Genomic DNA, 10,506 nt, shown 5'->3' on the forward strand with positions numbered 1-10,506 from the left:
TGTAGTTTGAATCGGAAGAGGAAAGAACACTTCTCTTTTGTTAAAAATCAAAACACATCTTAAATCTCTAGTGACAGCCAAGTTCAATGCTCTTCTATAATTGAGATTCCAAAATTTACTGAAAAGCGATGACACAAACATACAAGATAAAGCCACTCCATAATGCCTAGGGATTCAACTTGACAGTTTCAAAACACTGACTTTGTAAAAGCGTGGCTGGAAATTGCAGGACAACTGAAGCTCAAGTGCAAGAGGCACAGGCTGCTTGTAGAGAGGAACCCTGAAGGATGGAACAGAGCATCTAATTAGGTTTCCTATTCCATCAGAGCTAATCCTGTCCAGCGTAGCCTCAGCAATAAATATTGATGCGGTACCTTCATCATCCTTTGAAAGCTGTATGCCCACCTAATATCACAGTGCTAAACACAGTACTGTTCTACTTTCATCTAAATTGTCCATCCTTCAAAATAAATCTCAGCAACACCTCCCAATTTGTTTCTTATCTTCATCCTCTCCATCGAGATTGAAATTTTCAGCATACTTGTGGAAAATCTTCTGCTTTGGCCAGTCTGTTCTAAATGCAGTTATTGCATGTTTGTGCTCAGAAGTGAGACACTGTTTGCCAGGTTAAGGCTTATTTTTGTGGTACACCCTAATCATACAACTCCGGAAAATCAGAACACACACTACTGATTGTGGTTTCCCTATAGCAAACCGTATGAGCTTTCCATTGCTGTCCTCCTGCTCTTTCTGTATCTTTATTTCAGAAATTGTGTAAGAACAGGAAAACCAAGAGTTGATGAAGAGGGAACGGGATATGAATGAGTACCTCAGCAGTCAAAGAGCAGAAGGAAGACTTGCCACCACCCAGCTCTGAAGATAAATGAGACGGAAGGCGAGGGAAAGGCTAAATATGGAGAAAGCACAGCTGCCAAGAAAGGAACTACCTAAAGAGAACAGGAAGGCAGCCATGGAAATACCCATTTCAGGATACCTACTTTTAGGAAGGACAGGTGGTGTAACTCACTGGAATCCCAGACCCAGTTAAGCTTTCACCTGGCTCAGGAGTTTACAGCCAAACACCATTTGTTTATCAAACTCTTCTTGGAGAGCATTCCTGAGTTAGCTAAGTTCTTCTTCATTGGCCATTCAGAGATTCATCTTCTGAATCAAAACAATAAATTTAAAACCTTCCCCCAATGAACTGTGAAAAGCAGGGAAAATTTCTACTGGGACCAGAAGAAATGGTTGCTTCTTGTTTAAAAAAGAAGAGTAGTTCCCTTTCCACTAGGCACATTCTGGCCCAACCCTGTGTTTAACACTGACATGTAAGCAGCCTTGATGTGCACTAGTCACGAGGGACACACCTCAGCCTGATGCAGCATATCCCAGCAACAGTCTCAATTCCGGAACAGCACGAAGAAAAAAATCAAACAGAGCAGTGAAACAACACTTTCTGCAGGTTTAAAAAGCTCTAGCTACTCCATATTGAAATGCAACGGTTTGCAGTCACGCCCTGGTGCTGGCTACAGCTCGTGCAGCGGAGGCTCGAGGCACATAAGGGTAGGCTTTACCATTACCTTGCAAGACATCAACTGAGCGTTGTGCCATCGGCCCTCAATGCTCACAGCAGTAGCTCACAAATGTAAACATGTCTGACTGTTTCCCCCCACCCGCCTCCCCTGAGACCAGTGACGCACTGTACCAGTCAATAGAGGGTGGGTTTGGGCAGGACAGCTGTAGTCTCCTGCTCACAGAGAATATCACCTTTACAAGGTGAAGATACAGGTAGGCTATTACCAGCCATTGCTGGAATAACAGGTGAGACTCCAAACTTCACTTAATCCTAAATCACCTGGGCTGCTCTGTCTTGTTGGCTATTGGGTTGGTCCTCTAGAAGACATGGATCTATATGAGCTTAAGCCATAAAACTTGGTGTGTGCTATAAGACTACAACTAGATTGTTGAACGCCATAAAAATAATTCATATAACATAGTAAAAATATTAACATATTAAAAATTTAAAACCCACCCCAGAATTTAGTTGTAGATATATCTTCTAGTTCTGAGGCTATCTATCATGCCTGACGGAAGCATTTTGTATGTCAGGAAGATATCCTAATTTACCATTAAAAGTGATTTCAATTATATTTTTCCCTGCTTCCTTCCAAACCTGCTCTTTGCAATTCTGGGAGAATAGAGGGGCCAATCTGGTTTAATTTGCTTTTTCAACAATCTTTACTGAATCCTTCACCAAGGAAATGGATTAACTATGAGGCTGTCATACACTTTCATATGGTAGAAAGGCAAAAAAATAAGGGGTGGGAGTCTGAATATGTTCTCTGCAACAATGATAAACCTTTCGGATGTCTTTTTCTACAGTACTTGAGGAAATTCACATTATAAATTAATATACTGAGTTAATATTTAAAATATGAGTTAGAAAAACCTGAAGAAGTCAACTTCCTAGATTTAATGATCTAGCTCTTGAGTGTAAACACATGAAAATCATCTATTTCAAAATGGGAGGGGGAAATTACATGGATACAGGAAAGCAAAAAACTGCAACGTAGAAGGTAATAATCAAATTGTCTTTTTAAGTACAGTCTCAGGCAAAAGACTTGCACCATAACATAAATTAGTTCCACTGAAACTGGAATTTTATTCCAGAGTTTAGTTTAGCCACAATATTTCCAAGCCCCCCAAAAATATAAAACTGATCAAAGTGGCATACAGTAAAAAAACGTAGCTTTTTAAAAATAAAAGCCTATTGTAAAACTTGCTTTTCTTAGCAATATCCATAATGTTCATTTAAAAGAGCACATGTTGATTATCAGTCTCGCCTTTAAAAAAGGCTTCATTTAGATACCTGTTTACTTGTTAATCCTGTGTTTGGAATACACTAGGAAAACTATAACCACATTGGAATTCTATAACTAACATGTTTAAACACTGGAATATTTAAATAATGCAAAACAACTGAGTTGTGATGGTATTACTGATTCTAGCAAAGAACACACCCATCAGCATCTAGCATAAACAAAACCATCCCAATTTTACCATCATCCTTATTCTAAACAAATTATCAAACCAAAGCCACTCCACTTAAATGCTTAAACACTCAAAATACCATCCTATCCTAATGCACATGCAAAGCAAACTGTTAGAACACAAAATGACTAAAAAAAGGCATTACATCAGACTGTCTACACAGGGAGTTACCTTTTTTCCTTTCTTTTTCCTGTGAGCTGGTTTAGCATTTTTCTCCTTTGCTTCCTCACTCATCTTTCAGCAGGTAAATAGACAGGGGAAGGGGAATAAAGGAGATCACTGCTTGTATTCCAACATGCAAAGCCACTGCAAATATTCACAGCACTGAAACCAAAGTCCATCTGCTGACGTTTCTCAGACAAGTAACCAAATAACTGCTGTTTAAAGACAGTCTCTGCTCCTCCTGCACAGCCTTGAATTGCTCATAGCCTTGCTCTGTTTTCCTCGGTGAGAAACTGGGTGTTCTCACATCAGTCCGATTCCTCTAAAGAAAAGAAAAAACGTTTTCCTCTCTCATTCTTAACTAGTCTTTACTCCTGAGATAAGATCTTGTCAACGCTTTCTAGCTTGGTCATCCACAGCGCTTCCAGTCTCTTAAATGGGGTTGATGAGCCACACAGAAATTAGCTGCAGACAGCTGACAAGTCTGAGAAGCATTCACCAGCAGATGATTTGCCGTTTCTTGCAGACAGAGAAAGTGAGCCTGAATTGCTCTGATTGCCGGTCGCGTACAATACCAACATGTGTTGAATGCATCAGGGCATACCAGAAAAGGAAGCCTCCAAGAGTGATAAAAGATCAGGTTACTGGATCTTAAAGCCACTCCCAGGCAGATTCAAACAATAAAAGGCACAACACGCTGCTGAAGAAATTGCTAGATGAGACGTTTACATTTCCAACAGCTCCATTTCCCCATCCAAAGGGCCTGCAAATTGCCACTCTGAACAATAAGGTTTATAATATTAATTATTCATCTCATAAAAGCAGCAACAATATTTCAGCAAATCACATATTTACAACTATCCCTGCCTGTGAGAGCTTGCTCCTCCCCTGTACGCCTGTTCCTATGACAGGATTTGTACAGTCTCTCTACTAATGCAGCTCTCTCACCAAAGTGTTACGTGCTTCACGTATGTGCACGACTGGCAGGTTAGAGATCATGTTTCCACATGCTGCTGACCTACTCCACAGAATGCTTTGGCTACTTCCCTACAAGTCTCATGGGAAAAAAAAAATCAGGAGAGGTCAGAGACTTCATTGCAATAATTCTCTCCCCTCCGTGCCCATTAAGACACATTACACACAACCCACACATTACCAACAGCCATGACAGCAGTCATTCAAGACACGTCTAAATTATGTCATTACCACATTTAAGACTATGCACCTCTTTTTTTGTACATCCACAGATGTATATATTGACCTTGCCCCTTAGGATCTCTCCCCTCCCACCAAGCTAGCTGGGGGAGAGTGAGGTGCGAGGGTGGAACACGTATCAGACATCATGCAATAGCCCCATCCACTGCACTCATACTGCGGACCTGAGTTAACAAAACACTAATTTGCCCATTATCTGAGGACTCCAGCCACATCAGAGGTGCCAAATGACAATAAGGAGTTATGTTTTGTTTTTTAAAAACAGATGACCTCCGATTAATACATGGTTTGTTTGGGGGGTGGGGGGGGTGTGTCAATACCAGGATCCTCCTGCCTCCCATCTTTTCACATCTTCCCACCCTTCACCCTCATTTCAGTAGCATTTCACTCATGACAATCAACATGTGTACCATAGACTAAGAAAAGAAGATTTAATGCACTTATTCGTAATGCTATTCGCCTCAAAGCTTCCTCCTTGTATCATTCTCTACAAATTTAATTTCAGTGAGCGACCACAACAGCACCCCATCACACAGAAACTGTTTTCTGTGCATTGGCAACAAGTCCTTGTGCTCGCTGTCTTCATGCGCTGGAAACAAACCGGCACCATCTGGACCTGAGGCTTCAAACTAGGGAGATAATTCTCCACATCAGCCTGGTAAAGGTTCATATTTTGAAGAACTGTACCTCAATAAGGTGCAGAGTTTAAATAAACACTATCAACAGACTACTGATAAAGTTTACCTCAAATCTTCCCTTAAGTCATTGGCATACAATAAAATTTATACTTATAAAGCAGTATTTTCGCACAAAATGCAAACACTGTTGATAATGCACAAAAACAGGAATTTAATTTTTCAGAGGCAGTATGTTTGTAATGGCCGTCTCGGAGAAAGAAAAAGAACCCCAGCCTTTCCCAATTTCACTTTTTTTTTTTTAATAGATGTTATGTTATAAACTAAAGTGCTCTCTGCTGGTTAACAGTGGGTAAAACAATGCTTAAACACTCAAAATACCATCCTATCCTAATGCACACGCAAAGCAAACCTCCTTTCTTCAAGACTATTTTTTATTATGTGTGCATTCCCCTGGACGACCCATTATTTTCTGAAATAAGTCCAAATAGGTAGAGTTCAAGTACAATTCAAGTGTGTCTTCTAAAAACAAGTTAAGGCTTGGATACATTAAACTGGCTAGCTAAAAGAAAGCCTCTATGATTTGTGGCATGCTTAGTTAATTGTATGCACATAAAGTCATTTTGTATTACTTTTTAAATGAAAAGGTCATAAAGAACAGTCATGCTTCTTCAAGATTAAAAAAAAGAAAAAAGCCTCCTCTTTCCAAAGCAGCCTGTTAGCTGTCAAGAAGCTGACACATTCAAACCATTCACTGAGCTCAGGTATGCAGATGGAGGAACATCACAGGTTCCCCCTGAACTTCAGTTATTTAGCTGTGTACCCTCTGAGTCCAGCTCATGAGATGGAAACTGTGTTTATTAGGTTTTAGGACTCGTGTCCTGTTCCTAACTCAAAGCACTTAATTATTTCTAAGCCATCAATACCTTCAGTGGGTACCTATTTCAGAACCCCTTTAATTTTTCCTGTTTTCTCTCTCGTTTTCACAAAAATGAGTAATCTCCCAAGCACTGGTATATTTAGAACATGAAGGAAAAATCCAGATAAGCAATAGAAGAATTTTATAGTCACAAGATGCTCTGAGAGGTAGGAAAAGCTTTCACACTCCTTTCCCCCCATAATGCTCAGCTAACCATAGCAACCCAGCTGAAAAGAAATGTAATGAATCTATCTTCTGCCATTTGAAGTAATCATTCATATGTCAACATTTAGACCCTTTTATGAGGTTTTTTTCATTTCCTCCTTACCTCAAAAAATTTGCCAAGCTCTTTTACTCCAGGTAAAGCCACTATGACAGAAGGAGAAGCTTAAGTATTAGATACAAGATTAACAGAAATACACAAGAGATTTCTTAGGAAAGGCTTTTAGAAAAAAAAAAATCTTCAAATCATGCCTTTCAACTTTATTATTCTGCAGAACCCACAAAAGTTATCTTTGATAGTAAAACTGTTATCAAACGACTGCTGACATGAGTCCATCTCTAAATTATACTAAAGTTATTCAAATTAACCTTCTTCCATCCCCAGGCTTTTAGCATACTCAGTGTAACTGTGTATTTAAATGCCTCGGGTAGCTGAAGTGGAAGGAGAAAAGTCAAACAAGACTGCCTGAAAAAATTAGGATTTTCAAACATCCAAGAAAAGTCTCTTATGCATATTAAAGTGCTGCCATGAGCATAAAACCTGAATTAAAAAAAACAATGATTTTTGAAAAACAATAGAAATCAAGGAAGATTTAAAATTTTAGAAGTGAGCTCCAAGTCAAAAAAAAAAAAATCAAACAAAATTAAGACCGAAATACCAATGAAGAATTACCTGAAAATATTCTAAGGAAACGTTGCCATTCAGAAAGAATCTATGCTTGAACATACTGCAACACTGCTATGATCAAGGGAGCAGTTCAATAAATTACAAGTTACAGTTACTATCTACTGTCTAGACAGTCCTTGCTCACAGCAGCATTGTCTTTTTTATAACGCTCACAACAGTTATTTCATTGTGGAAGGGCACATGTATATTTTGGGTATGTTTTGATAAGCTACAGCAAAGAAACAACATGCAGAAATGTAACGCTTTGCAATTGCATAGCTCCTTGAAAAACTGAAGTTAATACTACCATACTTTAAAATCTTTAGATTATTGATGAGAAAACACACACACTGCTCCATGTAAGTTACTGCTTCATTACAGTAGCATCTAGAAGTGAACTTTCACAACCTCGTTGATACGTATCAGTTCTAGGACAGTTCTATTTTTAAACCAAAATAACTCGCATAAGAGGACAAGAGGATAGGCCAAGTTCTGTCTATCAGTACAGTTCTATTTATAAATTAGAGTGACTTGCACGCAAGAAGCAAGGGGTACGCAACTTGTTATTGGTAACCTGTTCTGTAACTGTGTGCGACAGGTTTTAAAAAGAACAGCTATGACAGAGTTACTTGCTTTACCAAAACAACATCCAAATAGCCAAACAACTTCAAAGTCTAACTAAAGGACTAAGAGTGTGGAGGAAGCAGGGCAGATGAAAAGCCAGCTTGCTTTTTATGTGTGTAGAAATCCACAAGCTTAATTTAACAAAAGCTTGTGGCGTTCAACGTTTACTCTAAGATCACTTCACAGATGGACTGCTTAGTACTTCCTCTTGCACCTCAAGCAATATACTATGCTATGATAAGCCAAAATTCAAGGTTAAATCAAGTATTACGTAGACAGGAATGGAATTTGTGCTGAGAGGGTGGAAGGCAAATTAACTCTAATCCTCTAACAAAATTAAAACCAACTAGAAGTCATACTCCTTTTATGTACAATGTATATTTTCCTCTCAAATATGAAAGGAAGCATTTTGTGATGACATTAAAAGCTAAGAAAAAAAGCAGATTTGAGGTCAGATTATTCATTTTCAAATTCCATAATTTGAGCAAAATACCAGTTTAGAAAATGATGATTCAAATACTACATTACTGACTTCATTAACTTATAATAGGCTTCTAATACAGCCTATTTACCAATCTGCTCATTTGCAAAGGTGCATATGTGTAGAGGTCCATTATCCCATGCCAACATAAGAACAACCCAAAACCCACTTATCTTCAGGCTAAAATCATGAGAATAGAGTGGTGGTTACCACTTAGTAACCACGCCTGGTTATTAGCATGGTTCGCTGTAGACTCAACTACCAACCTGAAGTTTTTTTTGGCCTAAAATCACGCTCTATAGGCTAGCATTGTCCCACTTGATCTCCCTCCTCCTTTTAAATGGAGTTGTATCATCAGTTCAGACCTGGAACAATATTCTAAGGTAGAAGTCAACTAAAGCTGTAAGAAAGAAGAGCCTTCTGATCAAACCCTCAATAAAGAGAGCTGCAAGCTTTCCTGCTCTATCAGGAAAGAAGCTATTAAAAAATCCTTCAGGAGGACAAATATCTAAATTTAAAAAAATATATATATATTTATTCTGATCTTCGAAAGGCTAACTGAGAATACAATAGAAACAAAGGCAAGGCTATCCAGGTTTTAACTCAGCGTAACAAGTTAAAATTAATTTTTGTATTGAAGTCTAGGGCTAAACATGAGATGCTAACATGAATCAAAACCAAGCTGTCTTGTCTTCACAATTACTTTAACATATGTTAGCTAACTGAATTTAGGAGCCTCGAGGACGAATATATCCCTTGAGAATGGAACTGAAGGGAGTCTGGAAGTGAAGCCCAGAGTGACCAGGAAGTTACTCGGAGAGAGAGAAAGCTAAGAGATTAAATTCCTTCTCTAGCTCCCTTAAGGGGGGAAATTAGCTTGCCTTGAAACATCCCTCAGCAACTAAAGTTTGTAAGAATTCCAGTTCATTAACAACGGGATACCAAACCAAAAATTAGGTAAGGAACAAAGTCATACCACAAAAATCTTGCAAAATTTGTTAGCTAGTACACAGTTAATTCTCTGCCAACTGTGTTTGAAAATAGTTACACAAAGAGAACATACTTTATATCCAAGCTCTATAAATTCTTATATACCTGCTGAGGTACTTCATGGTAGATTCTGGTTTTGATTTCACTCCTTCCATATTTTGCAAGACTTTTTTTCCTGTTATTTTATAAAGGTTCTTTTAAGTTTAAACCTAGAAAAACAGATCATTTTACTAAACTAAGATGGCAGGTTTTATACTAAGCACGCATATTGCTGTCAGTAAAATCTTGTAGAGGAAGGATGGGAGCGAGAGTAGCCCATTTTGGACAAACTTCCACAGGACCAGAGTGTGGGGCAAAGAAGCCCCACGCTACAAAGCAGTATTTCAGACTCTGTATTTCAAGGTCCCTTTATGTCAGAAACCATGGCAGGATTTGGAAGTTTGCCTGCCAGCACGAGGCGCTTGCCAGCATGCAGTGTCTTCCCATGTTTACATTTGGGATACAAGAGAACACAAACCAGCCAAGGGGCTGCCTCTCGCAGGGTTGGTTTTCATCAGGCTGTGTAGCAGCACCATGGCCAGGGGGCAGGTGCGTGTCACCTTTCCATGGTGCTTCCTTCACAGTGAGCCATGAGGCCAGCTCATGGCTGGGTTCACCAGCTTGGTTATCAACAGTGCCCCAGAACAGCACATCTCTGTGGTTGGTGTATATTAAATCCAGCCTAACGTCAACCCTGTTAAGACAAGTATGTGGGACAATGGAAGGTAAGAGACAGATGAAGCAAGTCTATACATAGGTGCATGTGCAGCCTCTTTATTCCCCCAAATAATGCTTATTTTGACAATCACAGAAAAAAGGACAGTAGCTTCACAAGCCAGGAAAATGGTATAAGCCTTCATGACAGATTATTCACAACCCTACAAATTCACTGAACTAGTAAGTGCTGAACAACCCAAATTTAGCTTTGATTCTAAGGCCTCAGGCTGCAAGTTTTTTTTAAGGCAGACACTCATCTGAATTTTACCGGTGATATCACAGCAGCAAGAAAAGCCGTTCTCTTAAACGCAGGAAAAAAGTTATGTTGGAGCAACTCTGCTTTGGAACCACATTTGGAGCATAACACCACAGTAAGAGCATCTAGTAGCTTTTCTCTCTAATTAGGGAGAAAAATGTGCTTCATGACATTTTGGTTAGGTGACAATTTCTTCATCTCTTACCTTTTATTTTAAACCATGATTTCATATGTACCCACTGTAAACACCAATTTAAAACTGCAAGAAAAGCATTAAGTCATAGCACTAACTGAAAAATGCTTAACATTCAAACTTAGTTTCCACTGAGGAACAGAAAAACAAAAATTATTTCTAGTGTCATGACTATTATGCCCAACAGTGTCTTAAGCATGTGCAGGAGCTGATGTTTGACTTTAATAGTCATCTGCCCAAGTGCCTTTTAAAGAAGAAAACCCCCAAATTTGATACCTAGATGAGATCTAGTCTATACTGTAAGAGTTACTGTAACATTATCTGTATAAATCTGT

The sequence above is a fragment of the Aptenodytes forsteri genome, unplaced genomic scaffold (genome assembly GCF_000699145.1).
Source record: "Aptenodytes forsteri isolate BGI_AS27 unplaced genomic scaffold, ASM69914v1 Scaffold349, whole genome shotgun sequence".
NCBI classification, from domain to species: domain Eukaryota; kingdom Metazoa; phylum Chordata; class Aves; order Sphenisciformes; family Spheniscidae; genus Aptenodytes; species Aptenodytes forsteri.